The sequence below is a fragment of the Apium graveolens genome, chromosome 7, assembly GCF_009905375.1.
Source record: "Apium graveolens cultivar Ventura chromosome 7, ASM990537v1, whole genome shotgun sequence".
Taxonomy (NCBI): domain Eukaryota; kingdom Viridiplantae; phylum Streptophyta; class Magnoliopsida; order Apiales; family Apiaceae; genus Apium; species Apium graveolens.
The window spans coordinates 81,555,633-81,563,769 of record NC_133653.1 but is presented as its reverse complement, the minus strand read 5'-3'; the positions used below and the strand labels follow the sequence as shown (position 1 = coordinate 81,563,769).

The 8,137-nt window shown below is 35.3% G+C and overlaps 1 pseudogene; it reads right to left on the bottom strand.

Moving 5' to 3' along the window:
* Window positions 1-317: 317 nt before the first annotated feature.
* LOC141673794 (sucrose transport protein SUC8-like) lies at window positions 318-7,105 on the bottom strand (annotated as a pseudogene).
* Between the last annotated feature and the right edge of the window lie 1,032 nt (window positions 7,106-8,137).

The following is an 8,137-nucleotide window of genomic DNA, read 5'->3' as shown; positions in this document are numbered from 1 at the left end:
TTTAGAAGTCTTTCTTTTCCAAAATCAACTTGAGAAGAGCTTTGACCAACCTTAATAGGCTGTTTAGATTTTGCCTTAGCATCTCTATATTGTTGAATCCTAGCCTCAATCTCCCCCTTAGTCTTGGTGAGAGGCATGAGTAGGGGAATTGGAATTTCTGGCCTTATTTGTTCAGGTAGTGAGGGCAGTGGTATGTTGAGTTTCCCCATAATGGCTCCCAAAGCAATACAATTTTTCATTTGGAGATGCTTGTGAGAATCCACCAGGGTTTTGATGTCTGATTGTTGACTCTTGACTAGAGAAGTCAAAGCATGAAATTAAGCATTGAGAGATGCATTGGAGATCTCTAGAGACGCTACTTGTGTCTTAAGACCTTGAAAGTCTTGTGGAGAGGAGCTTAAAGTAGAGAGAGCAGTAGATGGTCCAAATGTAGCTTGCACATGTTTCTGAATTTCATCCATGACCAAAGTTGAATGAGTGTATCTTGCAGTGTGCATTTGATCCAACTTCCACCTTGTGTCATTGGAGTTTTTAATGTGATCTTGAACTACCTTATGCAAGGCTACAAATGAGTTTTTCACCTGTGTGACACTCTTATCAATCCCACCGAGATCATACCTTGACATTTGTTCTGAGAAGGTTTTAAATTGGCTTTTGATCTCAGTCTGAGAGGGGATGATTTGATCCATCTTTTCCCTGACCATTCTCATAATCTTGTCTTGACGTCCATTCAATGTGATTTGAAATGCTTTTCCAAAATTATGGAAAGCCTTAATTTGAGCTTTGTAGACATCATTGATGGCATCATACACCTCTTGGGGAGTTAGGGATCTAGCATTGCTTCCCAGAATGGTGATGTATTCCTCCCTGAACTTAGCTAACACATTATCCATTTCAATGGCGAATTCCTTATCCATCCAAGCATCACAGTTAGCATCCTTACCAGCTTTATCAATAATTTTTGCTTGATTTTCTTCAACATCAGCCTGGTAGGTGAGCATGATAGCTTGATAGTCCTGATTTGACATGTTGGATGTGAGTAACTGTTGTGATATTTGTGAAAGGCCTCCAAGCTGATCAACCCTAAGATCTTCAATGGTTGAAGGTTAATTTTCAGTTTCATGAAGCCATTGGGATATTAAGTGTGGTTGAGATGTTGAGGATCAGAACCACCTGTGACAGAAGTTACAGTTTTACTCACAGATTGCTCTTTGGTTATGACAAGTTATTGTTCCTCACATGTAGTGAGTACCTCCAATTGAATTGGAGGGGATTTGACCGGGTTACTATCATATGCACCAGTCTCAAACCCCTTTGCTTCTTGCAAAGCACTGTCACATGAATTTGAAAAACTTGCCTCTCCCATAACAGGGTCATTGGAAATTGTACTCCTAATATTTATTGCTAATGCAATTTCTGCTAGGGTTTTGAAGGAAATTGTTCGTGGGACAGGAACCTCCAATGGAATTGGAGAGGATTTAGATAGCTCCCCCTCAAGAGTACTACCCTCCAACCTAACAGCCTGTGAAGGCTAATTTGCACATGAAGGTGCATTTGTAACATCCATGGGGTCTTCAATAAAAACTGATGAATCCCCCATGGTTTTGATGGTGTCATCAAGGTCTACCCCAGCTAGTAGCCTCTCACCATCTGATTGTGGTGTCTGGGTGGTGGGCAAGGTTTCTTGAACCAAGTCATTTGAGTGAGTTTGTACTTGAGGAATGGATTCAAGTGTTGTATGTGAAGAAAAAATTTAGAGATTAAGATTTGTTGTTCAGAAGTGAGTGTTGGAAGCTCCCCTTAAATGGATGAGGGAGCTTTAATAGTTGTGCTCTCACTGTGTGTGCCATCCTTATTTCTTTTACTATATTTCTAATAGTTGTGTAATCTATAATATTTGGTTAAAGGAATTATATTACATTGTACATTATTCACGAAAGGTTTAATCAATCACCGACTTAATTATTATTACTTGGGTTGTAATGATGTATTAATAGATGCCGCTCATTCTTCACGATTTTAAATTAGATTTAAAATTCGCTGGCAACGTAATGATAACCTATAAGGTCACACACAAGAATGCTTGAAGGATTATTTAATTTAAATTAAATTAAAGTAATTTGAATTATTTAAAATATTAATTATGTTTGACGTAATTAATTAAATAAATAATGATATTCAAATTGACTAATATTAATTATGAAATTTATTTGTTAAATAATTAAGTGAGACTTAATTATAATCCAAATAGGAATTTTGAATTAATAATAACTCTTAATTAGTTAAGAGTTATAATTCGTATTTCTACCCTCTATATAATATCTCTTATGTGGCTGATTTTGGAGGTAAGACTGTTACTAAAACCCTATCCACGAAAAGAGAAGATGCAGAGAGTAAGAATAAACGACTTTTGTGCTAGTACACATCCAATCCTTACGTCCAAGCATTCGTGTAGATACCAATAGAGCGTAGATCGCGAGAGCGGTATGCGTTGTGATTGAACAAGCTTTGGATCTCCATTAGTCAACCAATTTGTAAAGCTTCTTAAGGTAAAAAATCTAGTCTATGAATTAAATATAAATTTTTCACATGGATCTTGGGGGGTTTCAATTTTATTCTGGTTTTAATTTAATTTTACACCATTTCCGTTGCGTTTATGTGCTGGAAACCCTTCAATGATATCAGAGCTACTTGCGAAAAGTGTTTAATTTGTTTATGTGTTTACTGATTTTATGATGATAGCATGTATACAATCCGTTATGACTGTTATGTATGTGATTTTGTATATTTTACATGTTGTTATGTTTACATATATATATATATACATGTTTGTATATGTTTTGAATATATGATATTCATGCATTTGAGTTGTATAATCATATGATGATTATATAATCTGTATATATACTGATTTTGTTCTTATTATGAGAATTGAATTAGATACGGATTCTGAATCAGATATTGTGGATTCTCTGAAATATGGGTCTGGTGTCCGATTTTCGAGAACGAATACTCTATTCGATAGGTGTTTGACGCTGTTTAGACCTTGTAATCTGCGATTTAATGTTATCAGATTTAATTTTGAATTTTCTGATTTTTGTCATATTTGTTTTTTATGATTAGATCATTATGGTTATGATATGTTAAGATCATATTATGTGTTCTAACATGTTATTATATGTTAATTGAGCATGGTGGATGGCTATGACTTATGAACTTAGGTTAATGGTTTTGGTTTTTTAAATACGGCTTGCATGTCATTTGATCTTGTAGTTATTAAATCTCGAATGTAACTCGAGTTCTTCTTGTAAGTTCATTAGATTAGGTTTTATATTTCATTCTTGTAATGTATATTAAGATATGAATATTCAAAGATAAAGGAAGGATAATTCCAATGGAGGCCATCAAAGAAAGCAATACAAGGAAGAGACGACTGAAGAAAGAAGATGTGTTATAATTAGCTTGTATTTATTTACCACCTTAGATTGACCTAGATATTTTTCATTAGCTTGATGAAGATCACATAGGATAAAACCATAACCAACCACGTTTAATTTATTGCACTTTATATATATATGCTCATATGATGAATATATGTGTAGAGTAATTTAGTGATTCATGTTTAATTAGATTAAAGATGTATGCATTAGATACAACACCCATGCCATGCATGCTAAATAAGATAAAATCTGTAACGATTCAAGATTTTAAAAATGAACAAGAGATTGTGAGATTTTTGTGTTTATGAAACATAAAATAAAATACCAATATTCTTTATTTCCGACATAGGGCAATTTTGTCAAAAGCGAGTTCATTGAACTTGTAAGGTTGTGGGTTTTAAGCGAGACCGTTGTGACTCCCTCACTACCTTGAAATTAAACCATTGACGAATATTGTTTTGAAACATTTTATTCAAGAAAAAATTGAGAATCTCTTTATGATGGGATCATGATCGTTTTAAAATTAACAAACACTACTAGAAAAATGTCAATAGACATCGGCTAAAAACCGATGTCTATGAATGAAAAAATCTGCTGTCTTCGTGGGTGATGTTAAAGACCCCCCAATTAACATAGGTTTTAAACTGATGTTAAATACAGCATATAACATCAGTCCTTTATTTAAAACCGATTTCTATATCTTGATATTTAATTTCTCATGCATATCTAATCTTTATATATCATCATAATATGATATTTTTATCAGTTTAAATATATGTGAGCTAAGCAAAATCTTTCAATTTAACCAATGAACTAATGTTACTAGTACCAGTAACAACAGTTTTCATCAAAAACCGATGTTAACAATACCTTTGACATCGGTTCCTAATTGGTAACCGATGTCTATTTGTAACAAACTGATGTCTATAATACTTAATAACATCAGTTTTTTGTTTTAAGAATTTTTTTGTTGTAGTATTTAACATCGGTTTTTACTGATGTCAATGGTCCACTACAACTGATGTATTAAGCTTTGACAAATATCATTTTCCATTGTAATGATGTTTGTACCTGTTTTATTAATGCACATTTTAAAATTATAGATTCCAAAAACCAATGAACTACCAAAACCAATTACTGCATAATACCAGTTATCTATAAATCTAACAACCAATATTCAAACATCCGGTACAACAGATTCATCTAATCCAAATATCAAGTACTACACATATCCATCCATATATTCTACTACTGTCTATACAAATACTTTGACTTGGTACCGACAATAGCATGTAAAATATCATTTGAGGAACGCCCTTATTCTTCTGCATCTTCCCACTCCTTAGTAAAGCTCCTGTAGCCTCTGGTCCCGTACGATGATAATAAGTTTTTGATAGACTTGAGAAGATTAATTTTGTTGTAGAATACTTCAAGCTATTAAAACAGATGTAACAAATAACTATCCTAAAACAACAGAAACAAAGAAAAACACCAAAAAAAGCATGACATTCACCTACCACTTTACTGTCTCAAGACTAGTTGCTAGTTGACGCCTATGATTGTTTACCGACGCAAGTAGCCTATGGTCAGGATTACGGGTTTCTTGAGCAAGACTTTGCTCGAGCAATAAAACTCAAAACACTGATTCCATCCTATAACAAAAATTAACCATTTTAAGACATAATAAGCAATAACTTAAACATATTCTCTTATAAAGTATAAGATAACACTCATACTCAATATACAGAGCAAATAAATCAAAAACAAGTTTTAAAATTACCATTTCAAGGACTTCTATTCTATTGTATGCCCTGTCAGAGATCACAATAAGATCTTCAACAACCGGGACTGCCACTTCTTCATACTTGCAGGCGAGAAGAAGAGCTGTAATCCCAACCAGTTGGAGCTTTTTTCGAACCAGGTTCAATGGCCAAAAACCTGTCAATCAGACTCACTGTAAGATACAGGGTCTCCTGCATCAACACAAATTTATAGGGTCTCCTGAATCAGATAGGAACAGGTCGAGATTTAGTATCATGCAATTGAAAAGAATAAAAGGTACAAGTTTTTTAGGTTCTGTAAATGAATGTTCAACAAGTTTAGATCAAATGTTGCATTAATTAGAGTCGAAAGACAATTACAATTTACACATTTAAGTGTTGAAACAAGCTTAGAGCTAATTTTACCTTGCCCTGCTTTAGAACCAGCTGAAAATATGGATGCTAAAGAAAATGGAATGTTATAGGTCACCTGTATCGAATAATTAAGAAACCAGAATGTGGCTGTTAGCATATCGTATATTGATGTGATCTCCTAAATTCCATATAACCAAACCACACTATGCACTCACCACAAGAGGAATTCCCAGTACTGCAAAAATAGCAAGAGCACCAGCCCTGACTTCAGGAGAAGGTGTTAGAACATCCCTATCAGGACCAAACTGGCGTTGGGAAGCAGCAACTTTGCTCACAATTCATATCATACCAAATCCTATCGCCAATATGAAGTTGACGAACCCCCACAACAATTTCAGAGCACTAACACCATGTATGCAGAGCTCGACGACCAAAGATGTAAGTCCCAAGACTATTGAGTTAAGCATCAATCCCAATGAACCTGCATGCACTCCGGCATCATAGGCCTTGCCTTTATTTGGAACTCCACCATACACTTCTTTACCCATCCAGTCTATATCGAACAACAAAAATGGAAACCACGCAATCCAATTCAAACATGTCACAACTAGTAACAACACCATTGGATGTGACAATCCCATAAATGCACCAAATATTTGACCAAAAAATGGGACACTGCCACTTGAGCCATCGTCTTCAATTTCTTCAGGTGTCAGTCTTTTCTCCTCTACTAAAGAAATTGCTACCAGGGTAATGGTCATGAGTAATAATATACCAATGATAAAACAAGTCTTGAGGTTTGCATAATATACATCACACGCCTCAGTTTTCGAAAATGGGAGAATCTTGTATAGCTTCTGATAGGAACCAGCAGCATACCCGAGGATATTACCAACAGCCATAAAAAATGAAAAGACTGTGTTGGACCTGCTCATGAGATTTGTATCTCCGGCACTTAAGTCAGCAAGAAAGGCCGGCCATGGACCCTGCAACATGTTGTTAGCAACATCCAGTACCCAAAACCTGACGACAAACACTGTAATGGCACGTGGCTTCAACTTACTTGTCAGGTCATCACCAACTGCATATCCAATATCGGCTGCAAAACCAATCAATACAACAGAAATGGCAATACAACAGAAATGGCAATGCAACACGCACCACCTAGAATAAACGGATGACGACGGCCAAAGGAAGCAGTGCAACGGTCAGAGTAGTAACCAACAATTGGCTGGACTAACATGCCAGAGACAGGGCCACAGAGCCAAATATATGCAGACCAGGTGTGGGGAATTTTGAGAAGCTGAACGTAGGGTGTGAGTAGAGAGAGCTGCAGAGTCCAGCCAAATTGAACACCAACAGCAATGGCTGAAACAAGAACCAGCTTCCACATTGGCGCTGGTTCATCATAGCTGGAGGAAGGTTTATCGATTTGTTCCATTTTGAAGTACCTCTGTGTACCTTTTATGTAGAGTGTGAGGGTGTTCTATAGAAAGTGAAAGGGGTCACTTGCCAAGAAGAATAACAACCTAAAATCCTCCGAATCCAATAAAACCTGTCAAATTCAAACTATCATCAACATTTTATGTAGTTGATACTTCTGGTTTTGTGAGGTTCTCCTTTTTATTAGGGCAACCTTTTCTTTTTAGAACATTTTGTACAGACAAAACTAGTGATGCTATCTAGAGTATTTGTAAATGCCCAAGTTTTGTTATAACTCCTTAGATTACATAATTAAACCTGATTTCCTGTAGTGTTTTTTGCATAGGGAAATTAACATCTAGAGTACATACAAATTAAACCAGAAAAGAAAATCTGTTAGCTTCGAATATAAATCATTTGTGTCTGGTAGTTTTCAGGCTTCTTAACTTGTTATGTTGCTGATAATATACGCCTGAACACTGGCTTCTGAAACTGAAGGAGTGTTAGGGGTATCAGAGCTGGCCTTCTTGTACCTATCTAAGAAACACAGTAGTAAACTCATACAAATATACTCAATAGGGCATTAGTTGGGAGACTAGGAAGCATATTGAGGTAGTATATTCCTATTAAGGACCTCCTTCTGTCGGAATCACAAGCGAGGTGTATCTGTAGATAAATTAACAGCCTGTAAATCCATAACAAGAAACGAATTCATAACAATGCTCAAGAATATTAAAAATAATTAAAATATTGAAAAATTACCCAATGTAGAACACTACTGAAAACGATTAAAAAGATGAAAAATTGCACAACTTATATTAACATGCTCAATGTATTATGCACAATAAGAACAATCACTCAACTAATTAAAAATTAAAAAATTAGGTTTTCAAATTGAAACCCCCAATTCTGAATTAAGGTTTAAAACTTACTTAATTCAAGCTTTAGCCTCCAACTCAGACTTGAACCCCAAGTTGAACCCCGACTTAAACTTGAACTCCGACTTGAACTTCGACTTATCTTTAAACATACAACACAGAGAGATATGAGAGCAGAGAGAGAGATAAGAGCCCATAGAGAGAGAGAGAAGACAACACAAGGGAGAGACAACATTCCACACAGAGAGATAACATATTGAGA